This window comes from Oncorhynchus nerka, linkage group LG20, assembly GCF_034236695.1.
Source record: "Oncorhynchus nerka isolate Pitt River linkage group LG20, Oner_Uvic_2.0, whole genome shotgun sequence".
Taxonomy (NCBI): Eukaryota; Metazoa; Chordata; class Actinopteri; order Salmoniformes; family Salmonidae; genus Oncorhynchus; species Oncorhynchus nerka.
In genome coordinates, this window is record NC_088415.1 from 73,170,850 (window position 1) to 73,196,172 (window position 25,323).

The following is a 25,323-nucleotide window of genomic DNA, read 5'->3' on the forward strand; positions in this document are numbered from 1 at the left end:
CAACCCCTCTCCATTCCCATGGGTGTTAGATCGCTGGATGGGCGCTTTATAGACCGTGTCACCCACCAGACCACCCCCGTCAGCCTACGTGTGTCTGGGAACCACAGCGAGGCCATCCAGTTCCTGCTGGTTGAGTCTCCACAGGTTCCTGTGATATTGGGATTCTCTTGGCTCCAGCGACACAATCCCTCCATTGACTGGGCTACTGGTGCCATCGTGGGCTGGAGCCCAGTCCTGCCACACCCATTGCCTGAAGTCAGCTCTGCCTGCCCTGGGATGTCTTCCTGGGGGCTTGGAAATTGCCCTGGACCTCTCCGCCAGCTCTGCAGAGTACCAGGACCTCCGGGAGGGGTTCAGTATGGCCCGGGCCACTTCACTTCTGCAGCACCGACCAGTATCCAGGAAGGTCAAGTCTGAGGCACTGGCAAGTTGCTATAGGGCCGTGGCTATACCCCCAGAAGCTGAGACCTGTCTCCCCCGCTCCAAGACCATTAGCCCCTCTGCTGTTCATCCACTGTTGACCTGTATGCTCCGTATTTTCCTACCTTTTCTGTGTTGAGTCAAACCATGTCTAACTGTCTCTTGTCTTCTGTTTCTAGGCCCATTTCTCCCCCCGTGTCATCAATGGCCAGCCAGCGTACACAGTGAAACACCTCCTGAGGGTTCGAACACGGGTTATGGCCCAGAAGAGAGGTGCTAAAGACATCTTGGACCCAGCCCTCATCTCTGACTTTCACCGCCAGCACCCCAGTCAACCAGGTATTTGCCCAGGTGGAACGCCAGGTGGCATCCCTAGAGGGCGGTACTGTCACGCCCTGATCTGTTTCACCTGTCCTTGTGCTTGTCTCCATCCCCCTCCAGGTATCACCCATCTTCCCTATCATCCCCTGTGTATTTATACCTGTGTTCTCTGTCAGTTTGTTACCAGTTTGTCTTGTTTGTTCAAGCTAACCAGCGTTTTTCCTGTCAGCTCCTATCGTTTCCGCCCACCTGACCCCTTTGCCTGACCCTGCGCCTGCCTGCTGTCCTGTACTTTTGCCTTAACCTGGATCTTCGACCCCTGCCTGGTTTGACCTGTCTTGCCTGCCCCTGTCACTACAATAAACAGTGTTACTTTGACAGTCTGCATCTGGGTCTTACCTTGATTCCTGATAATTTGGAGATAATCTTTCTGATATAAATTACCAATATTGTAAACTTAATGTCCCCTTTGCTAAAAATATTTTCAGAATGCTCAAAAATCTCAGGATATAACTTTTGTGGAAAGAATGAAATAATGGCAATAGGAAAAAGAAAAGAATCACAATCTACAGTAAGTTGACCACTGACAATATTGAATACTTAGGATGCTTAATAAGTGACAACAAACAAAGTGCCGTGAAAGTATTTGCCCCATTTCTGATTGTCTCACAGGGGTGTGAGCATGCAGGCCTGGGCAAGTGAGACGTAGTCATTGTTTGTGTGCGTCTGTAAGTTGTTGTTGTTCGTATGTTTGTATATGGAGTGGAGGGAAAAAAAGAAGAGAACCCGAAAGCACTTCAACAGGAGCATGTTAACAACTAAATAATAGACATAGCGAAACAATTGCAGACTTTGTTTCATCGTGACTTCCACCTAGTAAGATTTGACTGGTTATGATCAATAAGATATTTGGATACACCTCTACTCGTTTGGAAACAAGCTTTATGATACAGTGTAGGAAGCAGAACGTGTAGAAAGGGAAAACAATCCATTCCCAATCATCCATTATTGATCAAGCCACGGTAACATTTGGCTAGATTATTCATGTATCACCACTGCCTGTACCAGGGGCATTGCATTCTGATCTGTTCAGTTCCCAACATATCCCAGAGAGGTGACTCCAGGTCTAATTCATTAACAGGCAGCCACCCGTTAGACTGCCAGGTCTAGTGTACTTTGCCCTGGGAGGACAACTCATCAGCATTAGGGGCTGTGTGTGTGCGTGTGCGTGTGCGTGTGCGTGTGCGTGTGCGCGTGCGCGTGCGTGACTGGTGCATGCATCATGATCTAAGGCTTCCAGTGGCTTACTTCCATTTCATCTCATGTCTGCCGCCCCGCCACAATAACAAATCCCTCTAAGTATTTCATTAAGAAGTTAAAGATGCCATATCCCAGAGGCATCTAGAGTCTCTGAGCCGGCTACCTCCCGTCATACATAAAAAAAATCCTAATCTGCTATTGTGTGGAACGAATAAATTAATGTCTACAGCTGTGATGCTGTGATCACATTAGTAACAATTAAGCGTGGCCAGATCAGTCAGGCAGTTACTCTGGCCTCTTGAGCACCAGGATACTTTGCAGCATGCAACAAGTGATAACTTTTCAACCAGTTTAGAAAAGTTAGAGGTTTAATTGAAGATGAAAGAAAACTGGTCTCTAAATGCTTCATCGAATGTATAGTAGTAGGGATGATAGCTTTATAACTAGGTAAAGCTCCGCCTTATCTCAGCTCACTGGTGACGATAACAACACCCGCCCGTAGCACGTGTTCCAGCAGGTATATATCACTGGTCATCCCAAAAGTCAACACCTCCTTTGGCCGCCTTTACTTCCAGTTCTCTGCTGCCAATGACTGGAACGATTTGCAAAAATTGCTGAAGCTGGAGACTTATATTTCCCTCACTAACTTTAAACATCAGCTATCCGAACAGCTAACCGATCGCTGCAGCTGTACATAGCCCATCTGTAAATAGCCCATCCAACTACCTACCTCATCCCCATATTGTTTTTTATTTACTTTTATGCTCTTTTACACACCAGTATTTCTACTTGCACATCATCATCTGCACATCTATCACTCCAGTGTTCATTTGCTAAATTGTAATTACTTGCTGCTATAGCCTATTTATTGCCTTACCTCATGCCATTTCTTCAGACTTTCTTTTTTAAATTGTGTTATTGACTGTACGCTTGTTCATTCCATGTGTAACTCTGTGTTGTTGTTTGTGTCGCACTGCTTTGCTTTATCTTGGCCAGGTCGCAGTTGTAAATGAGAACTTGTTCTCAACTAGCCTACCTGGTTAAATAAAGTGTGAAGGGTGAAAGGGTGAAATACATATTTTTTTTAAATAACAAACCAGTGCTTTTTCACTCATCTCCTTAACTGAGGGATGCATTGAAAAGTCAATACTGTGCGTGTCAACACAATATACATGCCGACTTCCAAACCATAAATACTGAATGATAAACCATAGCTTTATGGATTATGCTGTTTTACCCTAAATTCAAGCGCTGGTTCTCCTGTGTTCGATGTCTAATCTTGCACCTGTCAACACACAAAGAGAGGAGAGGTGTTATAGTCAGACAAAACACACACACACACACACACACGTAGCCTATCCCCCTACACATGAGCTCTCTGTCAGCCAGAGTAAAGAACATGCATACTACGCCAGCACCCTCCTGCTGTTGGAATAAACAAAGTAGTGAAGACAATCCTTCTCTCAACATGAAAAGAGAAATCCTCATTTACTTTCCTCACCTTGTCTCATTCTCAGGGCCTTTCCTCCCCTACTGGGAGATGAAGCGACAGCCTTTGCAACTTGTGTTGTCAGCTGTAAGGAATTGCAAATATGACAAAATTGCTTCATTTTCGCTCTCCGACAGCTATTCAGTTTTATTATACACTGAGGACGGCAGCAGGGTTAGTTCTGAAATACGACATGGTGCTGATGATACCTATCTCAGTGTTCCTAAAAGAAAGGCCCTTGGCCACAAGGGCATCCGTCCACTTTGTACTATTGTGCCCCACACACACACACATGCACAAAAGCAAACCCACAGACACAGGCACACACACTGTTTACTATTTCTCTGCTGTCCCAGTCCTGGAAGAGGAGAACGATGCAGATAATCCTGTTTTAGGTCATTCTGTTTTATATATGGTTGTGAGAGAAAGGGATTTGAAATGTAATTCATACTGCTTCCTGGTGTTCATTGAGCAGGTCAGCAAAGCTAATAATAATGATAGTCATTTTGAGCAAACAGAAATGCATAGTATTAATTCAAACACCAAATGCATTACACTTCAAACTATCATACATAACAGATTGTTTTGGGGGGAATTTGTCACTTTGCCAGCAGTATGACTATAAGGAGAAGGTAAATGGGATCTCTACAATACTACTTGTGGCTGGTCTCTGTGTGAATCATTGCTGGCTTCTTGTAATTTGTTATCTTTTGGAGATCCCATTTTCAATTTGTTGATGCAGCAGATAGATTCCCCCACAGCATCCATTTATCACCTGTCATGGAAAACCTGTTTTGTCGGTTTCTACCAACAAAAAAATGGGTAGCGGGAGGGGGGGGGGATAAAATCTGTTATTAACTGTATTTTTTAAAGGTTTCCTCAAACAATATTGAAACCATTAGTTCCACAACTGGAGTTTTAAAACCTTGACTATGACATATCAAGTTCAACCTCAGAATGCATAACGAAATGAAAATGAAAAGCCACTCAATGTGACAACTTCTCGTGCTAGTGAAAAACTATTTTTTAGATAATGAAAATGCGTCATGCCTCAATACACAAATGATTATATGCATAATAATTTACTGGATAAATGGAGCATTTTAATTTAAGATACATTTTTCATCCTAGAAACAAAGGATCTTTTGGGCTGGCTGATGGGATAATTGCAAGCTGAAAGAGCCATTGTTAGCAGTTCAAAGCTCTCTGAGTATCTTAGACTTTTGACACAAGCTTTTTTTCAGAAACTACTAACTGAAATAATGAATTCAACACTGGTTGCAAAATCCATTACACTCACCAACTTGCTTGCTGAATTAGGAGACTGCACAGTACAGCAGCAGTGTGTTGTATTCTAAGCATTACAGTAGGAGGAAAAACACAGTCTATTGAACCATAGAAGAAAAACATTTTAGTCCAAGAATAGGCTTAATATATCAGCTTTATTTACATAAACTTGCTATTTTGTCATTTGATCTTTCAATTGTCTTTGACGTTTTCTTGGTTTATTGCTGTGTGCAACAGGCTATACGCTAGCTATCACTGCACACAAAAATGTCACAGGGATACAAATACATGTTTTACGCAAGGCCAGGCCTAGTATTTCTTGTTAGACATGTTTTAGTAATTAATTTTATGTAGCTATTAGCTTAGTCCATGAGATATGGAAGGAAACAAAAGAGTTGCTGAAGGGTGTTTACAGAGCTAAGCTAGTTAAGCGAATCCTCAGTTAATCAGGATGCCAACTCTCACATAGCAGTACCAGGTATGATTAACCTGAACCCAGCAGACCACAGGCCCTTTCCACAGTCATTAATCTGGACTTTGCCAGTTCCCAGCAGGACAGGCCAAGGGTGCGAAAAAAATTGGCTGTGCATATCTATAACTATCTGACATTCCTGCATGCCAAATAAGACAACTGATTCAAATCCATAAATCAATATCTTAGCACAGGCCTCTTCAAATTAGAGCCCTGGAGTTAGAGGCAACAACATAAGCCAATTTCTAGTGGAGTGATAGGGACCAAAAATAAAAAATAAAATAATTTGTTACAGTTTTCTTCTGGTGAAAGAGAGGACCAAAATGCAGCATGGTTATCTTTATAAATCTTTAATGAAAGATGAAAAATACAAACAATTTACAAAAACTTAACGTGAAACCCGACAACAGTCCTAACTGGTGCAAAACACAGAGACAGGAACAATCACCCACCAAATACCCAAAGAATATGGCTGCCTAAATATGGTTCCCAATCAGAGACAACGATAAACACCTGCCTCTGATTGAGAACCACTCTAGGCAACCATATACTTACCTAGAATACTATACTAAACACAACCCCATCAATCTACAAAACCACTAGACAAGACAAACACATAATCACCCATGTCACACCCTGGCCTGACCAAAATAATAAAGAAAACACAAAATACTAAGGCCAGGGCGTGACATAATTGATGGAAAATGTATCTGCACAATGACATTTTACACTTGTTCTAACTTTAGAGGTGAACAAAAAGCAGACATGTTTCAGCTTTTAAAGGAGTCTTCACCCCAGGAGCAGAGACTTTTATTTTTACCTGCCTGCCATACTCAAGGATCTTCTAAGTGCTTTTATCTCTTGCATTTCATTGAGTGGCAGGGTTCAATGAAGCACAGTTCATTTGTCAGAAAGCAGCAAATAGTGAACTAGCAATGGGCTACATATCAAAACCCAAGAATGTATACCCTAAAACCCATCCTAAAGGTAAATGTTTGACCTGCCAAGTCCATTCAGTTAGTTATTTATTTTCTTAAAATGCACCACATTAGCAACACCTTAAAATAAGCCCATGCACTCCATGCTGGGCGCTACGAGTAGTGTTTTTCCCATGCTTTCAACTAGTAAATGTATCCATCAAAGTCAGCGTAAAAGAACTGACAGTTCAAGTAATGTGCTGTGGGCAAGCCACATCTGATTAAGAGGTTTTTAATGGCTTTATGGCCCGTGGCAAGCACAACAACAGCCTTCTGGTGGCATACAAGCCCCATTCCCTCACTGGAAAAATCCCAAATGCTACAGACGTAGGATCTTAATTGTATCACGCTGTTGCAGAAGAACAGGACATTTTAAACTTGTAGAGTATTTGAGGTTTAAAAAAGGTTTGACATTTCAGACTTGATTTTCCCTTACGAGAAATAAATCAACTAATAGAAATGTCAATGAATTATAAACCACATAATAATTCACATTTCATGTTGTTGCAGGATAATTTCCCCAACTGGCTCAAATTAAGATCCCACATCTGTATACACCCACCAAGCGATGCACCTGAATTTATTTTATTTTTCTGCAGATCAGAGATTGGTTTGGTTTTGAGAATGTTTCCCTGCTTGCAACCTCAATCTACAATACTCAAGAAAAAGGTTTATAGAATTGTTGGAAATTAAGGGGAGCATGTGAGGTATTCCTGGAGCGGGGTTGGGGGCGTGAGAAGGTTACTTAGCCTAGTAGTTAAGAGCATTGGGCAAATAACCAAAAGTTCACTGATTCAAGCCGGCAAGGTGTCAAAATCTGCCGTTCTGCCTTTGAGCAAGGCAGTTAACCCGCAACAACAACTTCTCCACAGGCGCCGGTGACGTCGATTAAAGCAGTCCCCTGCACCTCTCTGATTCAGAGGCGTTGGGTTAAATGCGGAAGACACATTTCAGTTGAATGCATTCAGTTGTGCAACTGACTAGGTATCTCCCATTCCTGTGAATTCTTTAAAGAACATTCTATTGCAAATTAAATTATGTTATCTTCCTTTGAAACTCTTCTGAAAATCGAGGACAGTTTAATTTGAATTCTCACTGACATCAGTAACCAATTATATATTGACCCCCATAATAATTTTACTAGCATAAAATTACTGTATTTTAGCTAATAATTACTACATACATCTATATATAAGATTGCCTACACTTCCAGGATTACAAGATAGCTAGATAGTTACCTTGGAGGTTTCTCAGATGACCTGATAAGAATCTGAGGAAGATATGTCATTTGTTGTAACTTGTCACTAATCTTAAAAGCACGTCTCAGCAGACATTTAAAAAATATATGTATACTATTATATATTTTTTTGCAGTGGCAGCAACGATTAAATTAATATATGAGAAAACACTGACCCCTCAGCCCCCACTCTCTCCTTGAACTGCAGCAGAGACGTGTGGGGAGCAGAGAGGTGTGGGGAGCAGAGAGGTGTGGGGAGCAGAGAGGTGTGGAGAGCATAGAGGTGTGGGGAGCAGAGAGGTGTGGGGAGCAGAGAGGTGTGGAGAGCAGAGACGTGTGGGGAGCAGAGAGGTGTGGGGAGTGTCTGGCAGACATATCCGTGTGGATGACGGATCACCACCTCAAGCTGAACCTCGGCAAGACGGAACTGCTCTTCCTCCCGGGGAAGGACTGCCCGTTCCATGATCTCGCCATCACGGTTGACAACTCCATTGTGTCCTCCTCCCAGAGCGCTAAGAACCTTGGCGTGATCCTGGACAACACCCTGTCGTTCTCAACTAACATCAAGGCGGTGGCCCGTTCCTGTAGGTTCATGCTCTACAACATCCGCAGAGTACGACCCTGCCTCACACAGGAAGCGGCGCAGGTCCTAATCCAGGCACTTGTCATCTCCCGTCTGGATTACTGCAACTCGCTGTTGGCTGGGCTCCCTGCCTGTGCCATTAAGCCCTACAACTCATCCAGAACGGTCTGGTGTTCAACCTTCCCAAGTTCTCTCCGGGCTTCCAGTTGAAGCTCGCATCCGCTACAAGACCATGGTGCTTGCCTACGGAGCTGTGAGGGGAGGCACCTCAGCCTCCAGGCTCTGATCAGGCCCTACACCCAAACAAGGGCACTGCGTTCATCCACCTCTGGCCTGCTGTCCCTACCACTGGAGTTCCCGCTCAGCCCAGTCAAAACTGTTCGCTGCTCTGGCCCCCAATGGTGGAACAAACTCCCTCACGGGACAGCGGAGTCAATCACCACCTTCCGAGACACCTGAAACCCCACCTCTTTAAGGAATACCTAGGATAGGATAAAGTAATCCCTCTCACCCCCTCCCCTGAAAGATTTAGATGCACTACTGTCCACTGGAGGTCAGGTGAATGCACCAATTTGTAAGTCGCTCTGGATAAGTCTGCTAAATGACTTAAATGTAATGTAAATGGGAGCATAGAGGTGTGGGGAGCAGAGAGGTGTGGGGAGCAGAGAGGTGTGGAGAGCAGAGCAGAGAGGTGTGGGGAGCAGAGAGGTGTGGAGAGCATAGAGGTGTGGGGAGCAGAGAGGTGTGGAGAGCAGAGAGGTGTGGGGAGCAGAGAGGTGTGGAGAGCATAGAGGTGTGGGGAGCAGAGAGGTGTGGGGAGCAGAGAGGTGTGGAGAGCATAGAGGTGTGGGGAGCAGAGGGTGTGGGGAGCAGAGAGGTGTGGAGAGCAGAGAGGTGTGGGGAGCAGAGAGGTGTGGAGAGCATAGAGGTGTGGGGAGCAGAGACGTGTGGGGAGCAGAGAGGTGTGGGGAGCAGAGAGGTGTGGGGAGCAGAGAGGTGTGGAGAGCAGAGAGGTGTGGAGAGCAGAGAGGTGTGGGGAGCAGAGAGGTGTGGGGAGCAGAGAGGTGTGGAGAGCAGAGAGGTGTGGGGAGCAGAGAGGTGTGGGGAGCAGAGAGGTGTGGGGAGCAGAGAGGTGTGGAGAGCAGAGAGGTTTGGGATGGGAGGTGAGGACAGGAGGCCAGTCTTATATTTCCTCCAGATTGACACAGAAAGGGTCAGAGTGTGAGAGAGAGTGAAATTGCACTCCTCAATCAATTGCTATTGACCCTTATTGCAGTAGGGAAGGGATTATGAATATGCCTTCCTCTGATATAAAAACAAATATTTTTGTTGTTGTTGTTGCTGACCACTGTCTGTTATACCGTACCATCTGTGTTATTACACATTTCTGCCCTCTGTAAACAAGTAAGATGTCCTGTCAATTAACATTGTGAGAATTGTTTGGGTCAGCAATTGGCCAGTTCATTACTTGAGTAGCCTTAGGAATGAGTGATTGGGTAAGATAATTGGAAACTCTAACACAATCAATTTAGCCTTTAATATTTATTTGTACAGCTTTCTTAACCCACAAAGGCACCTCAAATCTCTGATTAATTTCAAATGACCTTTTTTTTTGTCTTCCGTAGATATTTAGCAATTGATTTCAGATCGGATGCTGTCATACAATCTTCATGGATTCGGTTCCCAGTTCTACTGTCTTGTTCAAATAGTCAAGTCTCAAATGACCGAACACAGGCATACATGACATTCTTTGCCAAACTCATTTTTAGATTTGTGAGTTACAAAGATCAGTAGCCACCGACCTGAGGGTTGGAGGAAGTACATGTGGAGGACATTAGAGGAAATAAGGTGGATTCACGTGTAGTGTTCAGGATCCACAACCAATATGCCGAAAGTGATTCCTTCCTGTGCTTCAGAATATTTCCTGCATGACTCACTCAATTAATTAAGCAAATCAACTCTGGCATTACAAGCTCTCTGCGTTCTATATATAACTTATGCATCTGGGATGGAAATGCAAATGCACAGACCATTTCCTGTGGTGAAGCTGTATAGGAAGTTCTGGTTATGATATGTTCTTAAAGTGTGTTGAAAAGTTTGCACGCTTAAATAAACCATTTTTTTAATAAGATGATTTGCTGAGAAAATAATCTCTCAATATTCTGCTGAGCAGGCTACCCCAGTTGGGACCTATGCAGCTACACTCACATCAGGCCTTTCTTCTGCCAGTCAGCTTGGTAGTGGCATGACAACGGCACAGGCAGACTTCTGAAGGCTCCTGTCACAACTGTCACACGCGCTCCTATCACTTCAGAGACGACATTGCCTCTCTGGAGGCAGTATGGCGCACAACCAAATTGATTTCTGTATGCTCATAGAGAGAGTTCTGACCGACAATGTGTTAGCCCGCAAATATCTGACCTTTGGATTACAGTGTATAAACCAAGGCAGCTCAAAGAGGTTTATCTTGATTTCTGCTGGGACGAGGCAGCGATAGATAGATGTGATAGAGCTTTATAGATGTATGTTCTGTATGCCTCCCCACAGGCAGTATTCCACTTAATCAGCGTCCAGGACAAGGCTATTGGCTGTGATGTCAAAGTGGGTGACGAAGCCAACCAACCCTCTGGTGGTATCTATACTAAAAGTCGACTGTGCTGGCCTGGCTGTCACATCTGGATTGGCATATTGGACTAGCTTGGCTAGGATCTGATCAATGCATTGGGATTCATTGGGCCGTTGGGCTGTGTGGAGGGGGAGCATGGGAAGCATTGATGGTGTTGCCTGCCCTTGAACACATGCTGTCTCTAAACAGAGATCAGTTGGCCCAGTTTTGTCTGTGGATGTAGCGCAGAGAACGGATGTGTATCAGGGGAACTGCTGGTGAATCAGTCCTAACATCAGCCTCATTCCTCAAAGGGGGGAGATGAACACTGGAACACCAGGAATTTGCATTGTGGAAAAGAAACAGGTAAGTAAGTATTTCGTTGGACGGTGTATACCATGTGTATCCCATTCATACAACCAATGAAACTTTACATTTGACTTTATGTACTCTGGCCTTGTACCATAACACGTTCTCTGTTAATGAAAAAACACTATGAACTAGACTGTCTATTTTTCATTGATTTGTTTTTTAAAATGTGTTATCAGATGAGAATTCCACCTCACGGATCATCAATGTGCACTTGTGAATGAGAAATACCATATAACTAACAACTCAGAGAGCATCACTTGGTATAATGGAAATTGCTCATTGAAACTATGCTTGTTTCATTAAGAATCATGTGATGAAAGAATTATTTTGTCATCTAGTATCTCATGGTGTTTATTTCTACCTTGGTAAAAATATGTTACAAGTTACCTTCTGTTGGATACGAACTAAAGGAAACATGGACACCTGTAGTTCTATTGGATATTTAGCTTTCTTCACATTTAACGAGTAGGTCTTACATGGTGAGACCCAGCAACAATACTCCAGTTTATTGGGAAGATGCTGTCCTCGAAACTACTGGCAAAGTCACAGTAATGAAATCATCTTTCAAATCAGTGTTCATTAAACTTCTAATTCAAGACAACAACAGAGGATATATTATTTGCTTTTAAATATAAGTTTTGTTTTGACTGCCTGCACTCCCTGCTTAGAATGAGGGCTCAAATAGACACACAGAGAACCAAATCATAAGAATAAGTCACGTTGGCGAAAATGAGAAGCTGGCTTTGTACTGTATGTAAAAGATCCCACAGATGGACCCATATGGCTCTGCTGTAGACAAGACTATCATCTGCAAAGTTGACAGTGAGAATTAGGATTTTACATGGGGAGGATGATACTTTGTTATCGCACAACCAAATTTGTTGGCACAGTTGATTTTTAAATCAATGGATTATTCCATTTGGGAGTCAGTTACTGCTAAGGTCAAAAGTGATCGAAAGTCATTTTCACTGGGGGCTGTTTTCCATACAGTGTGAAATACTCACCCGAATGACCATGGGAACTCTGAGCCCTCAAACTTTGCCTGAAAGTTATATGAGAATATATCAAAACAGATCTGCTGACTCATTAGCTACTCCAACATGCTGCATTGTAAATCATTGCTTTAATTTCCACTTTCTATGTTGCTTTAATGAATGCAAATAATCTGAGAGTTCTACATGTACTTCAGGTAGAAACTTAGCCTGGTCCCATATCTCTTGCCATGGCATGGCAATTCCATTAGGAGTTGGTATGAGAGCAGAAACAGACTGGCATCCAGGCTTTAGAAACGTTCAAGGGGTGACAAGAACTCCGGGCAACTGTCACCAGCAGAGGGAGTAGACTACAACCATAATAAAGTTCACAAAGCCAGGGAACAAAAGGGTAAAAAGCCATCATCCTTTTCTCACATGTTGAAGTCTGGACATGAGCTCACCAGAGAAAACAAGCTTGTTTGGACAATCAACTCCATACCACAGCTACATAAAGCATGGAAGCATCCATTCAGCTGTTGTCCTGTGTCTATCAACCCTCTTTCAAAATGGCCTTCTGGGGACTAAATAGTTTAGCCTTTTCTAGATTAGTGTGCACCCATTTTATCCAGAACACTGTATTTTCGTATTCATGGCAAATTTCTATAATTTTATAATAATAATAATATAATAATATATAATGTAATACAAAGCTATAATTTCAACCTGATAATTTCCATTTCCAAAAGAGATACTCAATGGACTATCTAATCTTAACCCTTATGTTGTCTTAACCCTTATGTGGTCTTAACCCTTATGTTGTCTTAACCCTTATGTGGTCTTAACCCTTATGTGGTCTTAACCCTTATGTTTTCTTAACCCTTATGTGGTCTTAACCCTTATGTTGTCTTAACCCTTATGTGGTCTTAACCCTTATGTTGTCTTAACCCTTATGTGGTCTTAACCCTTATGTTGTCTTAACCCTTATGTGGTCTTAACCCTTATGTGGTCTTAACCCTTATGTTGTCTTAACCCTTATGTGGTCTTAACGGTCAGAAATGACCCGCCACTATGTTTAACAGCAGAGAAAACCCCCTAAATTATATCTTTTCAACTTGAAATGTTATTACCTTTCCAAGAGTGACCCAAACATTAGAAAAAGTGAAGCATCTCCTTTGTTCATATTCCCATGAAAGCTGTACACCACCAGGGTACAAAGATTGTCTTGGGGTCATTTTTGACCTGGCAGTTATGATATAATTTACACACCACAAAGACACACACACACACACACACACACACACACACACACACACACACACACACACACACACACACACACACACACACACACACACACACACACACACACACACACACACACACACACACACACACACACACACACACACACACACACACACAGAGAGAGAGACATTTAGATTGTGTGCTCCTGATTGAACTAAGACACAACTAAAACCTTTTGTGCATGTGCAGCATCTCCCCTCCACGACCCCACACATGACTTTTGTACATAGACAAAATAAAAACAATTTCCGAAAAAATAAACAACATTTCAGACAAACAATTGTTTACTAATGGGGAATGCAGTCAGAGGCTACAAAGGTGCTGCAGATGACAGTCCCCCCAGTTCTCTCTTTGCTGAAGCCATGAGTGCACTTTTCAGTGCCCAACAGGTCGTAGATCAGATTTTTTCAGATGTCCATGAGGAACAAGAGAACAGCGATTTAGAAGAGAAAATGTAGCTGAAGAAGAAGAAGATGGGGAGGAATACAACCCAGAGCACGATGGAGAATAAAACCCCCAAGCTGAAAGAGAGACATTTTTGTCAAAGAACAGCAAAATGACATGGTCCTTGTGACAACCAGGACTGGATGGCAGGACAACATGTCATAAGGATGACCCCAGGGCCCACAAGACATCCAGTTGCCCAGGACATCGCCTCAACATTCTACATGTTCATCACACCAGCCATCGAAAAAATCATCCTGGAGATGACAAATTTGGAGGGTGTCCGTAAATGTGGTGCCAACTGGAAAAGGGTGGATGAGATTGACCTGCATGCCTACATAGGGCTGCTAATCTTAGTGGGTGTGTATAGATCCCGAGGCAAAGCTACATGTAGTCTCTGGGATGCAGAGAGTGGAAGGGCCATTTTTCCGTGCCATGATGCCACTGAAAGTCTTTCACACTTTCTCAAGAATGCTACGATTTGATAACCGTGAGTCAAGACCTGCAAGACATGTGAGAGACAAACTGGCGGCCATAAGAGAGGTCTGGGAGAAGTGGGTGGAGCGTCTGCCATTCCTCTACAACCCTGGAACTGAAGTAACAGTGGAGGAGCAACTGGTTCCATTCAGAGGTACATTTTTATTTTCATATCTGTAATGTAAGTGATTTTCACTGTTAATTGTATTATGTATTGCTCTAATATCATTGATTTATGTGATTTTCTGTGACACTGATACTAATTACTGATAGTAATCTCTTTTGTCAAAAGGTTGCTGTCCTTTCCGGCAGTATATTCCCAGCAAGAGAGAGGGCTTCTCATCAAAGTTTGCCTTCACCCCCACCACCACTCTAGTTTCTTACCTCCCAAAGAGGAACAAAAATGTGTTCCTCCTGAGCACACTGCACAAAACGGCTGAGATCAGTGATCGTGAGGACAGGAAGCCAGCCATCATCCTGGACTACAACCACAACAAAGGAGGCGTGGATTACCTGGACAAGGTGATTGGAACTTACAGCTGCAGGAGGATGACTGCGCATAACATCATTGGTGTGTCCTCATACAATGCTGTCGTGATATGGAACAAGATCAACCAGTGTGTTCATGGAGCAGCTGGGAAAGTCCCTTGTAACCCCACACAGTCAAAGAAGGGAAGAGAGCGAGTGAAAGCTGTTCAGTGGACTGATTCTTGTCCTGATCCACCTGAGTCTGCAGCGGCAGACAAGAGGAGGAGATGCCAGTTCTGCCCCCCAAAGAAGTACTGTAAGACAATACTATGTGCTACACATGTAAGAAATACATCTGCAAAGTCCATGGACACACACTTGCATACTGTCCTACATGTGCTAATTAGAGTTGATTGATTTATGTTCTTCACATTTTTGTTTTGTATCTATTATCTTATTTTATAATGATTTATTTTTGTTGTTTGTACACCTTGTGGGTGGGGGCAATGGTTAAGAAAATGGGAGAAGACTAGTATTTTGTAGTTGAATTCCTCATTGTACAGTATATAAGAATGTATCACTATGTTGCCAAAAATGTTCAAGACTGTTATTGTTTCCCTTCAATAGAATGCATTCAAACGACTTTCTGCGCATTTCTGCTACTTTCTTAGGCTATAGAAGTGCTATATCTGGCTAAAGAAATCATGTATACACCGATGTACCTTTTGTACGAGTACCTTTAGCAATAATAATAATAAAGACTGCATTTAAAAATAATAATAATAAACCTCTACTTTAGTAAAGAAAACTATTAGGCCAGGTCTGTTGTAATAAAACTAGTGGTGTCCTATTTAAATGCAGTCTTTCTGCACTGTGAACAGGGAAAACCCAGATATTCACAACGTTTGTGATGAATGACAGGTTGTTTCTTCCATTAAGCTACTTTATATTAGGGGTTTAGTGAAGACGGGTCATTTTTTGACCCTTAGGACAAGGAGAGTATACCAAATGTTAAGACAACACAAGGGTTAGAAACATGTGTAATCCATTGCATAGAAATCAACACATTTCTCGCAGGGACCGTAACAGTGTAAAAACAGTGACCTTAGTTGACACTGTTAGTGTGTAATGTCTGCATTGTCACTACTTCTGAGGTGCTCCTATGTATGTGATCAAGAGGAATATGTTATGTCTATGAAAACGCTTGATTCATTTTCTTATTACAGTACAAAGAACGGGATCACTTTTAATACATTTTGTTTTGTTTTGTCACTAAGACATGAAGTAAAATATAATACCCAACAAGTCACATCAATTGCTTTAAGGGTGTTAGGATAGAATATACATATAAATGACCATAATTCACACTATGCTAGTTAACCCTACAATAAGTATCTTCAGTTTGAATATAAATAGTGTTGTCTCTACGCTACTATGTACTCTGTCAGCTATTCTCTAATGTTCATATGCTCTTATGCACACCTGTCAACCTAATCGTGCAATCATAATTGAAAGTCTAAGAAAACTCAACATTATACATTTAATTTTGTTATGAGAACAATATGCCTATGTGAAAGTTTACAAATGAGTGTTCTAGATTGAAGTGCCTTTACAGCATGATAATCTAAATGATGTTTGAGAGGATAGAGGGAAAAGGGGAGAAAATAGAATATGATAGATGAACTAAGTGGTTTACTTGTATACCACTAACAGGAAAATGATTTGTCTAAAACATTATACGCATAATTCACTGGTACATTGCAGCTGATGGACTGAAACATATCACATTGGTTTAATGTGAAACTTAACCAAGAGAAGTAAACACATTCTGATAAATGCTCTGTTCAGTGTGACATTAATTAAATAAGTCAATGAAAGTCCATCATGTGAAAAACGTTCATTAATGTTCTTAACTAGATAATGATAGCTTCCTCAATGTCGTGCAGCAAAGTAGGTAATTGGTTTTCATGGACTGAGACTTTGAATTTACTTTATCACGAGGAGGAGACTAACAAAATGCAATGACGTGGAGAATAATTAGTCTCATGGCTGGATTGGAATTCAACCATGTCAACATTCAATCACTTTATTCAATGTGATCTATTCATAATTTCCTTCTACGGATTATTAAATATGTATTAAAATGTTTTACTTTCCACAACAAGAATCATGACTGTGCATTTCAGTTATATGATTACATTTTTCAATTTTTCAATGATAACGTCTTGGATTCACATAAATCATTTTTTATACAATCACAGCATTCACAATATCCTATAATAACCTATGGTGGCATCACGATGACAAATGAAATATATGCAGTGCCAGGACGGTGGAAAATGTGTACAATGTTCTCTAATTAAGCGGGGAAAGTCTAGTCTACAGTGTTCCTCCTTCATTTGAAGAGATTTGGATTCCATTTGAATTGAGAGTTCTTAACGTTCAACAGTATCCCCACTTCTCTTTCACAACTTCACTTTTTTACGGGCAAACATAGACATTCCGTGGTAACTGCGAGCTTTTGCTGTCTATTCAATGGCAGAGGAATTGTATTTCAGGCTATTGACCTCTGCAAGCCATTTAATAACTATGGGGAAGAGACTGTGGCAACAACTGAATTGAAGTGCTAATATGGTCTGTACTGTATGTTATTTGCTGGTCTAAACAGTTAGGCAAAGGTCATATCAACTAAGATTAAAAGTAAAAGAAAATCAGAAAATGTGATGTAATTCAACTAAAATGGATGGCACATATTGTGTAGACACCTTTCCCTCACAATACAGCATGGAGGCATACCGGTATGCATGTTGTGACTACTACTCATTGCATTGATAGGAATGCATCGTGAGACTGATCACAGAAAGTTCTGTACTTTGACCCAAGCTTGAGTGCGTTCCAATTGGGACTGCTTTGGGTTTGTGTGAACCACAGCTTCTTATTACTCCACTACCTGCTCTTCCTCAACCCAGTGCTCCTGACTCTACACCCTCTACAACGCCACCAACCCAGACAACCATCAACAGCATCTATCATGTAGACAGAAGTGCTGAGTGGCTATTACTCCTCAGCAGCCCTCATAAAACCAGGCAATTAAATGCTATTGGCCCATTCTACTTTGGCTAAGCCCCAAATGGCATCCTATTCCCTATGTAGTGCACAACTTTTGACCAAGGACCTGGCTCTGAATAGGGTTCCATTTGGGATGCATTCTTTGTCTCAGAGCAGAGACCCCTAGTCGCTCTGCTTTGAAATGGAGATGGAGAATTAAAGACTGTGACAGTTCCTGTGAAATTGGAGCTGATGAAGTACCTCTCACCAGGGCCACGGACTGCATCACTTTCACTAAGGAAGGAATGGGGATCCTACAAGGAAATTATAGGTACTCAATGTGTCCTCTCAGAGTATTTTCCACTCTAGATGGAGGCCTCTTTAATACTGTATATTAAGTTATAATATGTAAGTGCTATATATAGGGTAGTTATCTGATTCAGTGGACATCACAATGGTATTGGCCACTCTAGGTGTAGGCCTCTGTGAGGTACAGTACTGTAAGTACTGTAAGGAAAGATACAGTATATCTGTGCTGTATGTAGGGTAGTTACGGAGTCAATTGTAGCCTGGCCCATGCTAGAGTCTCAGAAGTATCCAAACACAAAGGGCTATCCCTCTCTGACTGTGTCCCACTATTTAACATAGCCAACTAGGCAGCAGTGGGTTTCTCCCCTGTCACAATGGGAAAAAAGGTCTCATTCATAAAGCCCACCCTGACATTCCCAGGCAACTAAAAATAAACCACCAATCAAGCAGGAGATGTAGGTACACAATGCAGTAGACAATGATGAGCAGAGAGCTCCAGCTGAAATTACAAATGCCTCTGTCTCATTAGGCAGGCAAATCACATAAAATCTCGTCTTTACCTCTTCCTATATGTACATATCTACCTCAAGTACCTTGTATCCCTGCACATTGTTATGGTGTTGGTACTCACTGTGTATATCGTTGTTCTTGTCTATTTTATTCCAACATAGTGTTATTTTTATTTTTATTAATTTTATATTTGCATCGTTGAGAAATGGTAAGTAAGCATTTCACGGTAGTCTACACCTGCTGTACTCAGGGCGAGTGACAAATACGATTTGATTTGATTTGCAACCATATTCAGTTGTCGTACACTCCTTCTCCAGGTTATGTGGAGCTGACAGTCAGTCACATTAGAATCTCAGTCATCGAAGGTATTCCGTTATTCAAAACTACCCAGAGAGAGGGGTCGGAACAAATACTTTGTTATGGTATTATTCACGTCTACACTCATGTATGTATACAGTTTTCTATTGTAGCTACACATACTGCAGGTCCTGGAAAACAATAATACATGACTATTATCAAAATACACCCTACACAGGATCCACAACCCACGAAAAATGAACAATCTTTCAAAATAAAAAACAACACATTCAAGAATAATGCATTCATTTAAGAATACATCCTCTGGGAAAAGGACAATTGCGAGTCACAGTGACTTGATTCACAATCGTGTATCAATGATTGGAGGAAGCCAATTCATCTATTCGTCCAATGACTAACCATCCTGCTGTCGACCATACTGGGATTGAGCTGAGGAAACTTCACCCTCTGCACTTTTAACATGTGATCTATCACTCTCACAAACAGCCAGAGTGGCACTCGTCTCTGATGACTTCTTCCAGCCAGCTCTGTTAGCTCAAGATACAAATGCAATAATAGCGATCAAAACAAATGATATCTCAAGTATGTACAGTATGATGCATTGATGCAATGTTTGATCCAAAAGTGGCTAATTGGTCATTGGTAATGGACCAGATGCCGTGCCATCACAACCATAACCTTTCCTAGGGATTTGTTTGGACTAGAGGAAATCAGTGTGATTTTTCCAGATGACAACAAGCACTTTACCAATTATGGCCTGAGCTATCGAGCTATCTGGATGTGCAAGGCAAGCACACACATAGTTGCATGGCAGATCAATGTCTCAGTGTAGGTCCCAAATGGCACCCTACTCCCTACATAGTGCACTAATTTTGACCAGAGCCCTATTGTACCTGGTCGAAAGTAGTGCACAATATAAAGAACAGGGTGTTATTTGGGATGTACACTCACAGTCTGGGTGCAGACATGGCCCAGGCAAAAAGCACAGGGTTCCTTCGCAGTGCACCAGGATCAGTGGCATTCAAGTCATACAATACTTCTTTAGAATACCCCAAATCTATTCACATTTTTAACAATCAAGGGCCGGTTCCTATCTGGAGTAATTAGACTTGCCTAGTTAAATAAAAATAAATCAAATATAAATTAGAAAGGCAAACATGGATGGAGGAGGGAGAACAGGGATGTGTCCCAAGTTAATTGGCTTATTAAAATGTTTTAATTTAGCAAAAAGCTAAATTGCGTATACAAGTACAAACAAAAAACAAACAAATCATAAATGGTGAGAGTAATGGAACTGGAAGGGAAGATGGAGGAACAGGGAAGCAGCTCTGATGGCAATGAGACCAGAAGAAGCATTGACGGTCTGATTATCAGATGAACGGAGAAGGGAGCCGGTCAGAGTAGAGAGCCAGTCAGGCCCATAGCCTCAGCAGTACATCTGGGTGCCCCCTCATGTCCTCTGAGCTGGTGATGGTTAGCTTGGATGGCTAGTCACTCCTCTCCACTAACACTAGCTCCCCTGGTCTCTCTACTCCTGTGTGGCTCAGTTGGTAGAGAATGGTGCTTGCAATGCCAGGATAGTGGGTTTTATTCCCGGGACCACCTGTACTCAAAATATATGCATGCATGGCTGTAAGTCGCTTTGGATAAAAGTGTCTGATAAATGGCATGTACAGTATTATGGGCAAAAGTAGTGCACTGTACAGGGAATAATAATTGATTTTAGTGTCAACCTACTGATGACCGTATCAAACATACCATTGGTAATAGCAATAGCTGGAATGGCTGCAAGGCAATACCTATGTGGGCACTGTGCTCGGTGTAATGTCTGTGTCTGTACTATCCATTGTGTGAGAAACCTTGCCTGCCTCGGGCTAACACTTTTAGTATTGGGAGAGTGTTTTAGAATCAGTTTCCATCACAATGGAGAACAGAATCTACTACTGCGCTTACTTGAAATTAGTTCTGTGCACTAGCCATACAGTATTGAATCGAATTGCTCAACATTCTTTGAACAGATTGGATAAAAGAGCAAACTAATCCTTCTTGGAGTCACTATAGCCATGAATATGTGTTACAGAGGACCAATGTCTTTTCAAGGTTAATACCACCCATTGTGCTACCGCTGAGAGTGAGGTACCCACTACAATGGGGGAGTGGACTAATAATACTGGTCAGTTTCGTGCTGGCTAGCCATGCCTGAGACAAAATATCTGGTTATGGTCCATAGGTTTTACAAGTCATATAGTCAGAAGTTAATCCATGCATTCACTGAGAGTTGATCATGTTTACCTCCTCTCAAATGTAGCCGATGATGACAGAGCCAATAAATCATCTGCTAATATCAGTTTCAAACAAGTTATTTTCCCCATTCACGACTAACATTACAAGTGTTTGGCTACATTGAGCTAAGCTAGTCATCAGTGTAAATTACACCATCATCAACTGAAATGAATCTGCTACTCTCACATATCCTTAAAGTATGTCCTCAGTTTTAAATAGTTGAATTACAATGAACAGAGGTAGCCATTATCAGCAATTAGTGACAACAGGAACAACAGGGAAACAGAAAGGAATGGAAAGAAGTCAAAAACAAGGTTTTTGTAGAACATAGAAGACCAGCCTTGCCTCAGTCAGTGCTGAGATCCTGAGAGCCTCCATCTACAGTGTGTGCTGCCAATCCTCCTGAGTGCTTTAACCTGCTCTTGAAGTCACAAAGCTCTGTGATCACATTTCTCTTTGAGTGATGATATATTTCCCTCCCTCCTCTTTTACAAGGTCAGTTCTCAGCTTGAATGAAATATTTATTTAATACTAAAACGGATAGCACAACACACAACACATTCAAACAAGTGCTTTCAGAGTGGAGTGAAGGAGTGAAGAGAGATACGGTGATGTCAAAGCATGTACACTACCGTTCAAAAGTTTGGGCTCACTTAGGAAATGTCCTTGTTTTTGAAAGAAAAGCTATTTTTTAAATATCATAAATAACATCAAATTGAATAGAAATGCAGTGTAGACATTGTTAATGTTGTAAATTACTATTGTAGCAGGAAACGACAGATTTTGTATGGAATATCTACATAGGCGTACAGAGGCCCATCATCAGCAACCATCCCTCCTGTGTTCCAATGGCACGTTGTGTTAGCTAATCCAAGTTTATCAGTTCATAAGGCTTATTGATCATTAGAAAATATTTTGCAATTATGTTAGCACAGCTGAAAACTGTTGTCCTGATTAAAGAAGCAATAAAACTGGCCTTCTTTAGACTAGTTGAGTATCTGGAGTATCAGCATTTGTGGGTTCGCTTACAGGCTCAAAATGGCTAGAAACAAAGACCTTTCCTCCGAATTTCATCAGTCTATTCTTGTTCTGAGAAATGAAGGCTATTCCATATGAGAAATTGCCAAGAAACGGAAGATCACGTACAACGCTGTGTACTACTCCCTTCACAGAACAGTTCAAACTGGCTCTAACCAGAATAGAAAGAGGAGTGGGAGGCCCCGGTGCACAACTTAGCAAGAGGACAAGTACATTAGAGTGTCTAGTTTGAGAAACAGACGCCTCACAAGTCCTTAACTGACAGCTTCATTAAAGAGGACCCGCAAAACACTAGTCTCAACGTCAACAGTGAAGAGGCGACTCCGGGATGCTTGCCTTCTAGGCAGAGTTACAAAGAAAAAGCCATATCTCAGACTGGCCAATAAAAATAAAATATTAAGATGGGCAAAAGAACACAGACACTGGAAAGAGGAAATCTGCCTACAAGGCCAGCATCCCGGAGTCGCTTCTACACTGTTGACGTTGAGACTGTTGTTTTGCCACCAGGGTCTGCTGGTATAACTGCTAAACTGCTTGCTGATTGTACACTTTACTGCATGATTGTAGTGGGTTTACTAACACATGAGTTCTACTATATACTGTATGTTGACTATGACATCACTAGCATCGTTAGCTAATGACATTGTTAGCGGTTATGATATGAAGATTTGGCTTGGAAAGTTATTTTTCACCTGGTCACAGACAGCTGATGTGTTGTCCACTGAAATCCACAAGCTAAGGGAAAATGTGAGAGGACGAACATGCGCAGATGCAAGAAGGAATTATACAACAAGCAAAATGTGCATGCTGTTTGCATGTGGCTGCTGTGAAAGTGAACTGGGTGTTTTCATTCTGCCGATTCTGTTGAAAAACATTTCTTAAATAGAAACAAACGGAACTAAACAGGGATAAACTAATTTGCAACTGTTCGACTAATGATTACATCCTAGATCAGCAAGAGTGTGCAAGGCGGTATTGAATGTGTCACTGACTGTCACCTGGATTACTCAAATTTTTCTCTCGAACTGTGTACCTATATTGAAAACTTTAATTCAAAGGCTAGGTTGTAGCAACCTCATGGTGGGTATAGGGAACATTTGAGTACCATGTATTGGCCTAAAACTATAGATGTTACATTGACCTGGGTGAATGTAATATAAATGACAGTCATCCAATATGCTATAATAGAAATAAGGCCATGCTCATAAAAAAAAAACATTGTCCTCCCTCATTTTAAACGTCACCGACTGCCACTGGTTTCTACTGCAGCTAAGACTAGGCCTAAATGCTAAACAGCATGACTATGGATTACCCCTTTTCCAGCTCTAAACCAAGTCTAATTCTACCCTTACATGGACTAAAGAGAGTCTACCAGAACAGTCTAAACCAACTGCTTGTACATACAGGACACAACAAACAAACTGCTGTGGAGCACATTTTAAATGGTGTTCAACATGAGCTGAGAGAAAAGGACAGCATTTATCCCTTTGCACCTCAACCCTGCCCACACTGATTAACCAATAAGAATGAGCATTTAATTAGAATAACTTTACTTTGTTAATTAGGCCAGGTAACACTATGGAAAACATGATTTATGTGAATTGCATTCATTAGTTTAAATGACCATGTTTGGTCAAGTACACTTTAGTTAAAAAGACAGAGTTACATCAAAGAAAATATGTTTAGAATTACTACTCAGGGAGACTGAAAGCATGGGTGAACTACACACTAATTATCTAATTCACCACATATGGCTTAAACCTGAGCAACCAACTCCTTAGCAAACAATTAAGGTCAGAAACACCTAAACTGGTAAATAGCTATGCATGGCAATGGACTAGTGCACTTTATACAAACCACACACAAATGGTGAAGAGGCCAGTCCAAGGCTGCCTCATCACAATCCCTTTGAGAATGGAAGTTATTAATTACCCTTTGGACTGTGTATCAATACACCCAGACACTAAAAAGATACAGGCATCCTTCCTTACTCAGTTGCCAGAGAGAAAGGAAACCGCTCAAGGATTTCACCATGAGGCCAATGGTGACTTTAAAACAGTTACAGAGTGTTATGGCTGTGATAGGAGAAAACTGAGGATGGATCCACCACATTGTAGTTACTCCACAATACTAACCTAATTTACAGAGTGAAAAGAAGAACGCTTGTACAGCATACAAATATTCCAGAACATGCATCCTGTTTGCAATAAAGCACTAAAGTAAAATGTGCATACAATGTGGCAAATAAATACACTTTATGTCCTGAATACAAAGCATCACTGAGTACCACATTTCATATTTTCAAGCATTGGGTTGGCTGCATCGTGTTATGGTATGCTTGTCATAGTCAAGGACTAGGGAGTTTTTTTTTTAAATAAAAAGAAACAGAGTAGAGCTAAGCACAGGCAAATCCTGGAAGAAACCCTGGTTCAATGTGCTTTCCAACAGACACTGGGAGACAAATTCACCTTTCAGCAGGACAATAAGCTAAAACACAAGGCCAAATATACTCTGGATTTGCTTACCAAGATGACATTGAATATTCCTGAGTGGCCTTGTTACAGTTTGATTTATATCGGCTTGAAGAAAATAAATAAAAAATAACGTGCAAAATTGTACAATCCAGGTGTGCCAAGCTCTTAGAGACATTCCCAGAAAGACTCACAGCTGTAAAGGCTGCCAAAGGTGATTCTAACATGTATTGACTCAGGGGTGTGATTAAATATGTAAATGAGATTTGTCATTCTCGGGTATTGTATGTATATGGGTGAGAATATATATTTAATCCATTTTGAATTCAGTCTGTAACAATAAAATGTGGAATACATCAAATGATGTGAATACTTTCTGAAGGCACTATCATACATTTCAGCAAATTCCCATATGCCTATTATATGAAATGGCCCTCCTAACCTGGGAACAAATACATGCTTAAATCAATAAACCTCATTTGAATCCATTCTGACTGCTTTTCTGGAGTTCAAACGCAAAACTACAAACATAAACAACAGAGCTCAAATGAGAAAGCAACAGAGCACATGACAGCTGGAGTGATGGTTCAAAACACAGATTAAGAAAAATCATCATTCTGCAGAAGGCATTTTCTTCGTCTTTCCGTCAAATTTG

General features: G+C 41.5%; 1 protein-coding gene across 1 annotated transcript in view; it reads right to left on the bottom strand.

The window, feature by feature from the left end:
• LOC115103098 (tenascin R (restrictin, janusin)) overlaps positions 1 to 25,323 on the bottom strand; it is a 170,161-nt gene that overhangs the window by 94,595 nt on the left and 50,243 nt on the right. The window contains exon 2 of the mRNA XM_029623725.2: positions 3,239 to 3,286. The gene's annotated coding sequence lies outside the window, so the exon portion shown is untranslated. The remainder of the gene's footprint in view (positions 1 to 3,238; positions 3,287 to 25,323) is intronic.